At 43.9% G+C, this 15,233-nt stretch overlaps 1 long non-coding RNA gene across 1 annotated transcript in view; it reads left to right on the top strand.

The window, feature by feature from the left end:
• The first annotated feature begins 1,074 nt into the window (after positions 1-1,074).
• Positions 1,075-15,233, top strand: part of LOC135896814 (uncharacterized) — a 30,632-nt gene continuing 16,473 nt past the window's right edge. Inside the window, exons 1-2 of the long non-coding RNA XR_011509334.1 lie at positions 1,075-1,280; positions 4,499-4,644. This is a non-coding gene — a long non-coding RNA (uncharacterized lncRNA). The remainder of the gene's footprint in view (positions 1,281-4,498; positions 4,645-15,233) is intronic.

Below are 15,233 nucleotides of genomic sequence, written 5' to 3'. Positions count from 1 at the left end.
TAGCATACTGTTTCATGAGTCAGTTGAGTGTGAACCTACCTGTTCGTGAATTATTGAAGGTTCACCTTCGTTTCTTAGTTAACAAATTAATTTTAATTCGTTTATTTTTGCATTACGAGTACAGTGCGCTACCATGCATGTATTTTGTACACTTTTGCAGTAAGCAGGTGTGAAACCATGAAATATATTCTTGTAGTGCCCTGTGGTTCTGGGTCCTTTCGGCTCCTCTTGCCGGTACCACTAGCCGTTACCACCATGCAGTGGTGCGGCCGTTATGTCGATACCGCCGAAGTGCTTTATTGAGCGATATGTGTGAACGTGACACGCGCGGCTTGCCCGTAAATCCGTGCGCGTGCCGCGTCAACAGAAACACGCCGCTTTTCTTTTTCTGGTGAAAATGGGGCACAACATCGAATAAACGAAGCTTTTCACAACACGTTTACAAACGGACAAACACGAAAGAATCACCAATCTGACTCATCATTGACATGGCTAATTGACCAACGATTTGGCGGCTGTCCATTGTATTTGTTAGGTTGTTAATTATGCTGTTTCTCACTGGTCACCCAAGCGAGACTGTACTAGTAATCATGCAAGCCGTTCGTTTTCTTGCATTTTGTGACTCGTCCGGCTCCTTTTGCCGACGAGAAGCAGCCTAATACTCGCTCCATCCCCAGCAGCAATACTCTAGAGAACGAAATATTGTCCCTCTATTTAAACCCCATTCAACCAGGTTCAGTGCCCTCAATATTGAGCCACAATATGTAAGGAATATCGTTTAAAGGCCGCAGGCCAGCTGACAATGGACATAAATCGGAGGGGCCAAAGAAACTAGACCAAAACATTGTTTGCCGTGAGTGTTTTCTAAACAGCATGTGCCTTATATCTTAAATAAATAAATAAATATAAAGAAATCTAGACTGAAATAAATACATATAAAGAAATCTAGACGGACATATGTTAGAACTTTGTTTCGTTCCGTCCATATTTAAGCTCTTCTAGGTGGCGCCACAACAGCTCATCGAAATGCACCCGGCGCGAATTCGAATCCACGGCGAGATTTGAGCGCGGGAAGCTACTGTGTGCCGGTATGCCGAGGTAGGCTAGACAGCTCAAAATTTTCTGTTTATACTTACGAGGCAGCAGTATTTGACAGAAAATAATAATACTTTGATGCTCTTCTCACGCCTACTAGCGAAGGCGGCGTGATTAACAACACAGCGTAATGCGCAACGGTGAACGCCAACGAACTCCACCACCAACCTGGACGAAGCATTTTGGTAAGCTTATATTTTATTTCTTGTTTGCAAAGTTTGTCGTAGGCAAACAATTTTTTTCTTTATTTCTAAAAGGATCGCATTTGACTTCGCTATCGTGAGTCTCGCGTCGTGAACAACGCCTTCTGCGATATCCAGAACGTATTCATGTGCTCAGTGCGCATGCATGATGCAAGACGATACTACTGATATGGAATAAGCAGAACTGTGTAACCTCTATGTCGTACAGGGGGGAAAAGGCACGAAGATAATATTTCAGTTAAATAAAAACGACACGTCTCGTTTTTACTCGTCCTTTTGTTTTACTTACTGTATATTTTGTTAATGTATCGTCATATGGTTTACAAGCCATGGCCGGACTTGGTGCTCTCGTTCTCGCGTGCAAATGTCCCGGTTTGCTGAGGGGGCACTGTGACCAGCGCCAGACCTTACGCCAGACAGGGCGCGATTCCCCGGGTTATTGAGTCCCTTGCCAAAAACTTATTTCTGGTATAGGAAAAATTTTCACAGCTCTTCACTATACCCACCGTGGTTGCTTGTAGTGGCTGTGGTGCTGGGCTGCTAAGCGCGAATCCCCGCGGCCACGGCGGCCGCATTTTGATGGGGGCGGAATACGGAAACACCCGCGTACTTTGATTTAGGTGCACGTTAAAGAACCCGAGGTGGTCAAAATTATTTCGGAGTCCCCCCACTATGGCGTGCCTCATAATCAGATCGTGGTTTTAAAAGGTAAAACTCCATGATTTATTTTTTTTACATCCGCACTATGTGTCTTGATATGTTCTCCCTTGTTTAAGCGTGTTGGTACAAGCCTTTACCTTAGTTTTAGCTTTAAGATTTGATCATATTCTCTCGGTACGTAATGCATTTATATACAACAACCGCGGATAGAAGCTGTGACTGTTTGAGATCGTAGCGCCTTTCCTCTAAGTTGTAGTGATTAGATGTCATTGGAAATGTCTAAGGTTGGAAATGCTTTTTTTCATCCTTCACATTCTAGAATACAAATTTATACTAGGGTAATTAAAACTTCCAAAATGCAGTGTGAAACTTAATACTAAACTTTATTTATTCAAAGAAAATAAACGATATTTTCAATATCCCTCTATAATAGCATCATCATGCACTGTGGACACTGAACCGGTTCGAAGGCACAAATTGACTGAATGGATTCTTGTCTTGCTTTAGCATAACTCAGTTTGAGCATGAAAGGAAATGTACAGGTGACAGGAGGATGAGCGCTAACTTTCAACTGGTGTTATTCCATGACCCTACTGCACATTATATGCGCCACTCATAGCACACATGAGAAAAAAATTGAAACAACAACCTTACTAGAAGCATATGGCTGCGGTTCATTGAAAATGTGCCGACCAACTTAGAAAGTAAAGTTCCTTGTCTGATAAAGATAGGAGGGTGTACTCACGCACATCCTAATGTATTTGGCAATGGCATTAGCCTCAATAATCTCGCGCATCACTTGAGTGCGACTGCATCCTATGATGACACATTCTTTAAAAAAACTAGTTTGCATCCACAAGTCTTGCAATGCATCGCAAGGGACCTACTTCGCTAACTTTTATGAAGGTTGTAACTATGCTTGCCCAAGCAACTATTGATACCCCTTCCCGTCTGTCTAATGTAGATGCCTTGCACGACAAGGGTAACTTGTATACCACAGCTCAAGTGCAATCAGCATGCCCGTTTGTCTCTTTTTTCCAACCAGTGTGTCAAAACTTGTGTAAAATACTGGCAAACATGCAATGACCAGTACGTCACTTGACATTTATTCTGCGATACTCTGCTATCTCAATTGCAGGTTGCCAAGAATTAAAAATTACCAGAGGACACTACTCGAATGGTGTTCACTGTACCTTGATGAGTGTTGTTCATGGCAGTCACTGCAAATATTTCTCGTTCAGTGTGCACGAACATGTTTCATTAGCTAAATTTTTAAATTTACCTAATCGATGAGAAGCGAAAAAGTTTTGTATGGTGGTTACAAATGGCCGGTAACAGCATTTAAAACAGCCTAGGATTTGTGAAGACTTCCTTTAACGAGAAAAAGCCCGTGAAATAACTAAAAGGTGAAAATAAACTGTCCTGACCATGACAACGCTTCAGCGCACCAAATATTGCATCAAGCTCTCCGAAAACTTTGCCAAATAGGGGCACTGGGAATGAGCAGCTGCAGTTTTTTCTCGACATGTCAGTAGTTTTTGGCGTGCAAGTACAGTCCCTACCAAACACGAAGTAGCGCAATCGTGGTAACCGTTCACTTTGTGAACCTTTACAAGACTGTGCCCCAGGTTTGCACATTGGTAATATATGCAGTATGCTGATGGCAATGTTTCCGTCTGAGACCACTTACATTACTGATGCGGGGCGCATTGGCACGTGAATTACTATAGGAAAATTTGCGTGTTTTGTATTTTTTTTTTTGTAGGAAAAAAGAAAGACCACACTTGACCTAGGTTGTTGTAACACTGTTATCGGTCATTTCTCGGCGTATTCCACAATCTTTGCATTGGCACCGTGTTGGATAAGTAAGAAAATAAACATTCGTTACAATTACATATTAACTGCTTGTTCACCACGGAAAAAAAAAGAAACTTCAGTAGCACTAACATAAGCCTATCAAAATAGAGGGGGTGATGTTCACGGAAAGCACTCATTTATTTTTTTCTTGGCCACAGTTATTTGTCACATTCAGTATGTAATTTAATGGTGGTTTTCGAGAAACATGTACAGGTTTCCTTCTTAGCTTCATGCTAAAGTAGGGTTGGTGAAAATTTTTCCTGTCATGAATTTTACTTGCCTTGCAGGCTTCCGCAGAACTGATCTGCCATAATCAAATAGTGCTCTGTAAAGTAAACTAAGCAACACCTTTTCTTCATATGCCTGTATTTCACTCATTGACCTTTACCAAGCTACTCATGTAAACATGTATTTACTGCTCCAAAACGGGCAATTCATGCTCCAGTGTGTCAAATTTGCTGCTCTCAGAGCTGCTCCGAAACTTCTTTGACTGCTTCCATCCCTGCATGAGTGGCCCATATAATGTTTAACGAAATTATGACTGGCATCCCAGAAACTTCAAGATGTTAGCATCCGTCTGCCAAAGTGCCTGCATCTCAACATTTTGGTTAGAACTGATCACTTTATTTGCTGCAGGACTGAAGCTGCCTCGATATCTACAATACATTGGATACTATGTGCAGGATAATGAATGGCTACCTGAACACTGCTTGAAGCGGCAAGCTCTACAGTATCACTTATGCTCCTTTCCATGGGTTGGCAAGAGGAACCGTGGCACGCAGCTCCACAGGCACCTGTGCTCTTCACTACCTTCGGAGAAGATGCATTGGTATGCTGTACATATATTTGACTGTGGGTTCCAGCTGCATCTCTTGCACTGTCATTTGATGTGCAGGCAGAGGAGTTGCCTATTGGGCGCAAGTGTTGGTTAAAGGGACACTAAAGGGAAACAATAAATCAGTTTAGACTAATAAAGCATTGTTTGAGAACCCTGCAGGCAGTCATTTCAAAAAGATAGTTTGAATATTAGATGAGAAAATGGAGGTCCAAGTATTAGTATTTGAATTTCGCGCCGAAACCCCAGCGCCGGTACGTCAGCGTGACGTCAGGGCTTCCAAAGTATGTTTTCGCATTTCGGCCGTGTTGGCTGAACAAAGGTTCCCGAAACTTGCCACGTTTAATGCTTGGTTCCTTTAGAACACAATGTAGTCAATCTGTACCGCTATATATAATTAGCAGGCCCTAGAAAATGCCATAAAAATCCAAGACGTCACAGCCCCCAGATGCGGGAACTCAAGTAGGCGTCGCCACCCGTATATCGTTCTTGCGCTTTTTCTGGCTTACCAAACGTCTGATGGTTGTAAGAGTGGTGTTTTTGGTGTTGTAGAACGGTAACTTACTGACGCAGGAGAAATAATTTTTCACTTTAGTGTCCCTTTAAAGATACAAAAAGGAAGGTGCTTCTTTGAACACTGATGACTCTGTCCTCCACTTATTTCTTTTCATTTTCTTGTTACCTTATTTTTGCTGGTTATATAAAGGTCGCAGGCAGTTAAACCAAGAAAAGCATTGGTGTAATTAGCTGTGGTTAAAATTGAAATGTAGAAAATATTGAAAGAAAGTAATGAAAGCAGACGAAAAGACCTTGTCTCTGGTGGTGACTGAACCCAGAACCTTTGCAGTACACACGTGATGCGCTACCAATTGTGCTAACTTGGGTATTTATGTGTGGTATACGTGGCCCTGGGAGTGTTAGCCAGCGCCATTTAGAGCCGTGGTGGGCAGATGTGGAACATCCTTTTTTGCATGATGGTGTGTAACACCTGAACTGAAGTGAGCAGGCATGTGGTTAAAAAACCCATGCATGCTACCTTGAGGCATCAAGGCTATGAGGTTTCAGACCCCCGCAAGAATGAATGAGAAGGAAAATGGGTTTCATTTTTTTAAAATCACGTCCATATAAAGCCAACAGGCTTTTCTTTGATAAAGGTGATTATTCTGCCATTTCACAGGAATTATTCGCTCATTTATCTGTTTTTGATTATCTTTGTGAGAATTCTGATGTTGTACAAATGTAGTCTCTTTTTAAAACAAGTTACAGAACTGACGAAAAAGTATGTACCGAGTGTCCATTCAGTTGGGCTGAAAAACTAAGAAACCATGGGTGAAGCCTAGTATCCTGAGGTTAATAAGGAAAAGAAGAGTATATAACGCATTCAAAAGAACACAAAGCAGTTATCAGTTTAAGAAGCAGGTCAAAGTAACTAATGAATATAAAACTAAAGTTCACATTGGAAAGGGTCAGTATTCAATCGACTTAATGATAATATGAAAACAAATCGAAAGCTTTTTTGGAAATATGTAAAAGGATGCGGATCTGACTCAATGGGAGTAAATGAAATTGTTCACCATCATAAGGTCCTATCTGATGATACAGCTAAGGTAGCTTGCTTTAATGATTTTTTTATTCTGCATTGCTTGCCCAAAACAACCTTTGGAAAATTTTATGTGAGAGCTGAGCCATTAATGCAACCTGTCGAATTCAGTGTTGGTGGTATCAAATCATTGTTACAAAGTATAGATGAAACTAATGCCCCCAGCCCAGATGGTATTTCTCCCCGCATATTGAAGTGCTGTACCTGGCCAATCGCATCTTACCTCTACCTAATCTACACTAGATCTCTTTCTACTGGAGTGCTGCCGGATGATTGGAAAATGGCACATGTAGTTACGGTTCATAAGGGTGGTCCAAAAAAATATGTAAACAATTATAGGCCTATCTCTTTAACATCCATTTCCTGTAAAATATTAGAGAATATTTTGTACAAAGAAATAATGTTACATTTATTACAACATAGATTATTAATTGATAATCAACATGGTTTTTGCAAGGGACTGTCCTGTACAACACAGCTAATTGAATTCTATCACGACTCAGTGGCTCAAGTGGATGAGAACGGGCAAAGTCATTGTGTCTTCTTAGATTTTCGAAAGGCGATTGTCATGGTTTGTCACTCATTGCTCCTTCAAAAACTTCATGAGGCAAATCTTAAGGAGTGTGTAACTGGATTGCCAATTACTTGTCGCAGCATCGGCAATGCATAATACTGAACGGTGCTACTTCTCCTTGTGTCGAGGTCACATCGAGAGTTCCTCAAGGGTCTTCTTTTAGGGCCGCTTTTGTTGTTAGTTTATATTAACAATATTCCTGCCGGGATATCTTGGCGTTTACGCTGGTTTGCCGATGACTGTATAGTGTATAGAAAAATAAAAAATAAACAGGACTTCATCGATGTGCAGGTTAATCTTACTAACATTCTCTTATGGTGTGAGAAGTGGAAAATCCAACTAAATAAAAAAAAATGTGTTCATCTGTTTTTCACGAAAAAAAAAAATTATAGAAACGCGTTATTTTTTGAACACTGATATTATTGACCAGCAATATATGTATAAATATTTGGGTGTGATGTTTTCAAGTGATTGTTCTTGGAACGCACATGTGAGTAATGTAGTTGCAAATGCTGCCAGAGCGCTAAATTTTATTCAGCGAAATTTGAAATCTTCAACTTTTGCCCTAAAGAATACTGCTTATATTTCATTCGTTCGTCCGATCTTGGAGTATGCGTGTTGTGTTTGGGACTCTCATCAGAAAACCTTGATCGACCAAATCGAGAGAATACAAAACAGAGCGGGAAGGTTCGTTCATGGGCGATACAAGCGGGAGGAGAGCTGCACTGCAATGAAAAGTGAGCTCGGATGGGAAGCGCTCTCGTCTCGCCTATGGAAACTGCGACTAAAATTGCTATTTAGCACATATAATAACAAAACCGGAAATAATGGAGACACTTATTTTAAACCACCGCACCATGTATCTGAGAGAACAGATCATGACTTTAAAATTCGAGAATACCAAACTAGAACGGACCTTTATGCTATCATTTTTTGCCCAATCTGCAACTGAGTGGAATCGATTATCTTGTGACCAAGTGTGCTGTGCGAATGAAGATGTGTTTTTTTGGAAGTTGTAACCCCCCTGCTTGCATGCCCCCGGGCAGTGCGGGATAAATAATAAAGGCACTGAAGCCAAGAAAAGCATAGGGGTAACTAGCTGTGGTTGAAACTGAATAGTTGAATTCGCTCTGCAGCCATCTATCAAATTTCACCGCAATGCATTATCGTAACTCAATGGGCAGCCTGTTTAAAAATTATAATTCAGAAGACTGCCAGAATTTCAACAAATGATCAGTTAGCAAGAATGAGAGTGCACGCCTTTCTAATATTCTGCGTATTTATGGCTCTTATTCGTAACATTTCTGCTGTGTTATATCAGTGTTTTAATTCGGACCAAGACTGTGCTATAATGTAGCAAAGAGGTTACGGTCTAGTGGCATAAATGTGCATGTTAATGAGAGGGCAAATCGTCTTGACATTGTTAACTGAGAGTTGTTTAAACTTGAGCAGCCTTCCGAAGTATACTTCTTTTGAAGTTGCTGCTCATTGAGTTACCCTGGTACACTGTGTCGTGTGAGCTACTGCAATGAGATGGTGCTTCGTACACGGTCATGTAAGATGCAGAACAATGCCTCGGGGAGAGTGGACCAGACTGTGTAAGCAGAGCCGGCATGTAGCCGTACGTGTTTTGCATATGCGACCTAGTAAACAGTCCCCATTAGCACTTATGTTTTGTCAATTATGTATGCTCGTCATCCGGCCACGACATGGAGGCAGCGGTGGGATACTCGACAACGCTGTGAGAAGTGCACCACGCAAGTAGAAGTCTACACATGCAGCGCAGTGCAGTGAATACGAAACTTTGCAACCCATGGCTTCGCCTACAGTTTCCACAGCCCAGCACGCAGCTCTGCTCAACTCGTTCATCGAACTGCCGGAAAAACTTGATTTTTGGCGACCCGAGGAGTGGAAACAGTGGTTCATGAGATGGGAGTGCTATAGAGCCATCTCCAGACTAAAGAAGCAATACGGCAAGACGCAGGTGAACACACTCATTATGCCATGGGTCGTGAAGCAGAAGACGTCCTAGCCTTGCTCAGGCGCTGTGATGCTGAGAAACTCGACTACAACACAGTAATGCAAGTGTTCATAAAAGATTTACTGCCACGGATGAACGTGTTATACGAGTGTGCAAAGCTCAACAGCCAGAAGCAAGACGCGCATGAGACAGCCGATATGTTCATCACTGAACTCTTCAGAATAGCTGAAGCCTCTGAGTACAGTGCCCTGAAAGAGGAACTGATCTGTGATAGACTCGTGGTCGGTCCTACAGACAACAGGTAAGTGAGAAGCTGCAACATAACGCCGAGCTTACTCTGGAAGCCGCTGTCAATGCTGCTCATAACATGGTGACAATCAAACAGCAGCAAAAGGGCCTATGGCCACAGCTACAGTAACTTGAAGCTGTCGACACCATGCACAGCTCCTCAAAGAGCAAAGGATGCGATGCGATAACTTTATTTGGAATCCGGCGATTGAGAGGCCCGGGCCTGGGGCCGCCTAGATGGCCACTGGGAGCTGCTGCTCCTGTGTGGCTTCCTTGGCTCGCTGGACGGCCCAAAGTTGGTCTTGGAGTTCTGAGCTGAGCAGCACGGCCGACCACCGCGCCCGTAGATTTTCTGGGGAGACTGCCATTTTATTTTGATATATTTCACATCCCCACAACATGTGTTGAAGGGTGGCTCTAACAGAGTTGCATAGCTTGCACATATCGCTCTCGTATATATCGGGGTAGAAAGTTTTTAGTTGCACGGGACTCGTATAAGTTTCTGTTTGTAGTCCCCTCCAAGTAACAGACTCAGCTCTGTTCAGTTTAGTGTGAGGCGGTGGTAATACTCGCCTCCGATTTTGATAGAATTTGGTAATGTCACTAAATCTTGTTAATATGTCTTTTTCTCTCCAGATTTCCTTCTCCGCGTTCTCCTGACCGATGGAAGTCACTCTTTGCTCAGCTCGGCGAGTAAGACCTCGAGCTTCGCGGTGTGCTACCTCGTTGAGGTTGACTGAGGGAATATCTGGAGTCGTATGCGCTGGGAACCAGATCAATTGCCTGCCGTTCTTCTCTGCATTGGAGAACTTTGCTTCATTGACTCTGATGATATGCCATGCCTCAGGAGAGATCCTACCTTTTGCATAATTTCTAATGGCCGCTTGAGAATCGCTAATGATGTACTGAGCATTCGCGGAGACCAATGCTAGTGCAATGGCTACCTCCTCTGCGGTCTCGGAATGTTTGGTATTAACTGATACGCTTGTAAGGGGTTTTTGGGTGTGATCTACGATTACTGCTACATAGCTATTTCTGTCTGGGTATTCAGCCGCGTCTACGAAGGTTGCTCTGTCGTCTGACCCAAAGCTTCGGATAATTTTCTCTGCTCTACTCTTGCGTCTGCCGTCGTTGTAACCAGGATGCATGTTCTTGGGTATATTTGGTACTAGGAGTTTGTCACGAATTTCTCTCGTTATCGTCATCTTTTCCCCGTATAGATTGTGATAATTCATTCCTAGTTTGCTTAGTATATGCCGTCCCGTTTTGGTTTTGGTTAGTCGCTCTGCTTGAGATGTTTGTTGTGCTTCTATGAGTTCGTCCAGTGTGTTGTGGAGTCCTAACTTTAGCAGGAGATCCGTGCTCGTACTGATGGGAATCCCTAGCGCTAGTTTGTATGCTTTTTTTATCATGTTGTTAATTTTACGCTTTTCAGCTGCAAACCAATTGTGGAAGGCTGCTATGTATGTGATCTGACTGATTACGAATGATTGTATCAGCCATATGATACTTTCTTCCTTCATACCTTGGTGCTTGTTAGTAATTCGTTTGATTAATCTCATGGTGTTTGTTACCTTTGTGTCTAACTTCATTACGGTTTCCCTATTTGTACCTTTGTTCTCGATTACCAGACCCAGCACTTTGAGCTGGTTGACTATTGGGATATTCCGCCCGTTCTTGGTGTGTAGCTTGATTTCCTCATGAGCCTTGTTTCTGTCGTATCCTCTGGGAGGCCTGCCTCTAAGTGTGGGGCGGTACAATAGAAGTTCAGATTTCTCTGCAGAGCATGTGAGGCCTGTTCCTATGAGGTGTTCCTCTACTGTGTTAATTGCAGTCTGGAGTCGTTGCTCTATTGATCCGTCGCTGCCATCACAGGTCCAGATAGTAATATCGTCCGCGTAGATTGTGTGATTCAGGGACTCTATGTGATTAAATTTTTCGGGGAGTCCCATCAAGACGAGATTAAACAGCATCGGCGAGATGACAGCGCCTTGCGGCGTGCCGGCCCCCCCTATGTCGATCTCGGGCGACTTGAGCCCTCCGACGGAGATGACTGCTTTCCTATCTGATAGGAAGCTCTTGATGTAGTTATACGTCCGTTGCCGTAGTCCTATTCGTTTGATGTTTTCCAATATGGTTGCGTGGTTGGCATTATCGAAAGCTTTTTTAAGATCAAGGCCCAAGATGGCTCTTGTCGAGCGCGTGTTATAATCGATTATCTGATGCTTAAGTTGGAGCATTGCATCTTGTGTCGAAAGATTTTTGCGAAATCCTATCATTGTATCTGGGTATATGTTATTATCCTCTAAGAAGTTGTCTACTCTGTTTAAAATTACATGTTCCATTAATTTTCCGACGCAGGATGTTAGGGAGATTGGTCTGAGGTTGTCAATCTCAAGCTTCTTACCAGGTTTTGGAATAAGCGTTATCTTCGCTTTCTTCCATTGAGCTGGCACTTCTCCCTTTACCCAACACTCGTTTATGTATTCTGTTAATTTGGCTATCGATTCATCATCCAGGTTCCTGAGAGTCTTGTTGGTTATACTGTCCGGGCCTGGGGTAGATTTGGTATTTAACTTTTGTAGGGCCGCGCGGATTTCTGCCTCCGTGAGTTCCTCGTCTAATTTTGCGTTTGTATTCCCGTTGTAGCTAGGATAGATGCAAGGGGGTGCCTGTTTTAAGTATTTCTGCTGTAATTCATTGAGAAATTCCTCTTCTGTACCCTCATATGCGTGTATTAACTTATTAATGGCTTGCATGTGATTTTTCTTGTTATTGTCATGGTCAAGCAGGAATCTGAGCATGTGCCAGGTTTTGCCGGTGCTTAATTGTCCGTCCATGGAATTACATATCTCGTCCCATTGTTGTTTGGTCAATTGCTTAGCATGTTCTTCTATTTTTTTGTTGAGGAGTGCTATGCGCTTTCTTAACTTTCTGTTATGCTTCTGACCGCTAAGTCTATTCTGAAGCGACTGCTTAGCTTCCCACATGTGGAGAAGTCTGCTGTCGCATTTATCCAAGTTAGATTCAGGTGGTGCTATTTTTGTGGCAGCTTTGACGTCATCACTGAGCTCCTTAGTCCATTGTTCTATGTCTGCGATTGATCGTTGTTGTCTTCTCTCACGTTCTACGAAACAGTTCCCAGTCTACTAATTTGATGTGTCGTTCCTTGGGTCTATTCGGCCCTTCTCTGACGTGTAACTCCAATATGTGGTGGTCACTACCCAAATCTTCCAGTGTGTTGTGCCACGTCGCCTTTTCAATATTCTTGGTAAAGGTTAGGTCTGGGGTTGTGTCCCTGTTTAGCGCCGTGCCTACTCTGGTTGGAGTGGCGGGGTCTGTGACGAGCGTGAGGCCTAATTCTTGCGAGTCGTTCCATAAGTCCCTTCCTTTTGCTCTGGTATATAAGTATCCCCACGTGGTGTGTGGGGCATTAAAGTCTCCTCCTATAACTACCGGATTTTCTCCAGCAAGTCTGAGTGTTTTCTGGAACAGGTTCTTGAATTTGTGTTTATGTAGCATGGGGTTACTATAAATGTTGAGAATAAATAAGCTACGTCCTGTCTTTTTTTGTGGGATGAGTTCCAATAGAATATTGTCAATGTGCGTTATGCCTGTGTTGTGCTGCATGCAAGTTATGTTTCTTTTTACCAGCGTAGTTAATGCCCTGGTGTCCCCTTCGGCATAGCCAAAAGATCTGTATCCTGCTAGCTTTGCAATCCCGTGTGTTTCCTGCAGAATTATGACGTCCGGTGTATCCTTGTCTTTCAAATACTGCTGCAAAACTGACTTTTTGTTTTCGTAACTTCTACAATTCCACTGCCATATCCTGAACCCTTCTTTAGCGCGCTTCATTTCGGGTGCGACCATGGGAGGGAGACGGGAGGTTGGAGAGAAGCTGATCTGATATAATTATGTGGTTGTGAAGTGGGTAAGGATTGTGGTGCTTCTGACGCAACGGAGGGGAGTCCATTACCTGGTGACTGGTTTGCCTCTAGGATATCTAATCTACTCATAATTGCTGCTATTGCCTTAGCCATTTGATTCATCATTTCGTCCCGTTTGTCATTGGACTTTTGTATTTCTGCTAGGCTCTTTTGAATATCGGCTAATGATTTATCTACCACTGCGTTATCTTCTTTATCACTGATGGCTTGGGCCTTGCGTTTGAGTGGAGGGGGCTCATCCCCTTCGTCCATCTTATTGTCCGGGATTTCAAATGGCTCTTTCGTGCTCGCGTGTGGAGTGGGAGTTACCTGATTTATTTGGTTTTTTCCTTCCTTGAGAATTTTGATTTCATCGCTCATACGTGCTAGCAAAATCCTCAGCTGCGCGTTCTCGTGTTTTAGTTGCTTGATCTCGTTATTAATGGCAGTCTCCCCACCAGCCCCCGGGCGCACGCCATCGACCACGTCTGCTTAGCTCACTGTGTTAGTCTGGTTTGCTGAAGAGGATGGCTTAGTTCTGGACCTGGATCTGGATCGTGTCCCCGGTGTCCTGGAGCCGGACCGGGATAAGGACCTGGTGGTGGATGGAGACCTTTTTCTCGACCTGGAGCGTCGTTCCCTGGTGTTTAGGAGGCCAGGCGTTCCGCGAGTCTCTGCTCTGTCTTCTCTTGAGATAGCGTCCTCATGTTCTTGTCGATCTCGTTGCAGTCTGTGCCATTGTCTCTGTTTAACGATGAAGGGCTTTTTGAATTTGGCTTTGCACGTCTTGTCTGCGGTCGGATGGTCCTCGCCGCATAACTGACATTTAGGTTGGCAATTGTGGTCTTTTTCTGGGTTTGGTGTTCCACATCCCGCACAAATCTTGTTGTCAGGGTTGGGACATACATCTCCTCTGTGTCCAAGTCTGTTACATTGGTGACAGATATCCACTTGTTTCCTGTACAGGGAGCAAGGGAGTAGCGCTGCCCTGTATCGGACGTACGTGGGCACTTTGTGTCCTTCAAAGAGCACAATCACTGTGGTAGTGTTACTGAGTCTCTTTGCTGCTATCGCCGTTGGGTTTTTACTCGTAACCACCGCTGCTGTGATGTCTCTTGGGCCCTCGTCGAGTGGGATTCCTCTGATGACTCCTTTGGCCGTCATGTCAGGCGCTGTCTCGTAAGCATTGCTCTCGTAAAACTTGTCTTGAATCTTGATGCGTGCTACTTCCTGATATTTGTTTGCACGCTCTTGATCCGAGGTACTGACGATGAGGATATTTTGATAGTTGTTGGGGCAGACAATGTCCTCCTCCCTTTCGTCTCGAGGAATACCAGCCGCATCTTGTACCGCAGCTGCGAGGGGAACTATACCGTGCTCGGATAATTTGAGTCCTCCACGCGGTCTGATCACAATCTTGTAATCCCCTCTTGGCAAATGTGGCATTCTGCTTGCCTTGCGTATTTGCTCTAGCCTGCCTTTCCATGGGTTGTTGTTGCGCTTGCCGAGCCGCATCGGCGACAAGGTGCTCTCGCGGTGTTGGGAGGTTCGCCAGTCTGATCTTCTGTGTCTGACCTCCTTCCATCCCTTGCTTGTATCCATTTCTTCCTGGGATATGCTGCGCCCCTCTACGGTGACTTCCATCATTGAGAAAATGATCGGCAATTGTTGAGGAAGCCGGCCCCGACGCGTGGCCTCGCGGCTCTCCCGCCACGAGGTCCGGCCAAAATACTGTCGTAGAGGCTTGAAAAATGGAAATCCCACCTGGTTTTCGGTATCCACTTGTTCCTGGGAATGAGCTGAGTCCGTTGGCGTGCAATAGTGGGTGGCTTTTTAGCGATTTGCGCTAGAAGAACATTCGTGGAATACGGAGCCGACGTGGTGTGCATCCGCGTGACCAAACTGCACAGACATGCAAGGGGTACAGTTCAACAGAACACCTATGGTTAACCATCACACACTATGTGCCCAGCGAATGGCAAAACATGCAGTGCTTGCAGTAAAAAGGAACACTGCTGCTGTATGCTTTTCTGCTTCCAAAAAGCAGAACAAAAAGCACATACCAAGCTGTTTTGGAAGAGGTTTACTTGGACAATTAACTGACCAACAGGATCCTGGGCCATGGAAAATCAATGTGATGGTCAATGGCTTGCCAGTGAAGTTCACGGTAAACACTGGTGCAAATGTAACTAATGCCAACAAGCCTCTACGACG

This window comes from Dermacentor albipictus, unplaced genomic scaffold, assembly GCF_038994185.2.
Source record: "Dermacentor albipictus isolate Rhodes 1998 colony unplaced genomic scaffold, USDA_Dalb.pri_finalv2 scaffold_11, whole genome shotgun sequence".
Classification (NCBI taxonomy): domain Eukaryota; kingdom Metazoa; phylum Arthropoda; class Arachnida; order Ixodida; family Ixodidae; genus Dermacentor; species Dermacentor albipictus.
This window is presented reverse-complemented; position numbering and strand designations above follow the sequence as displayed.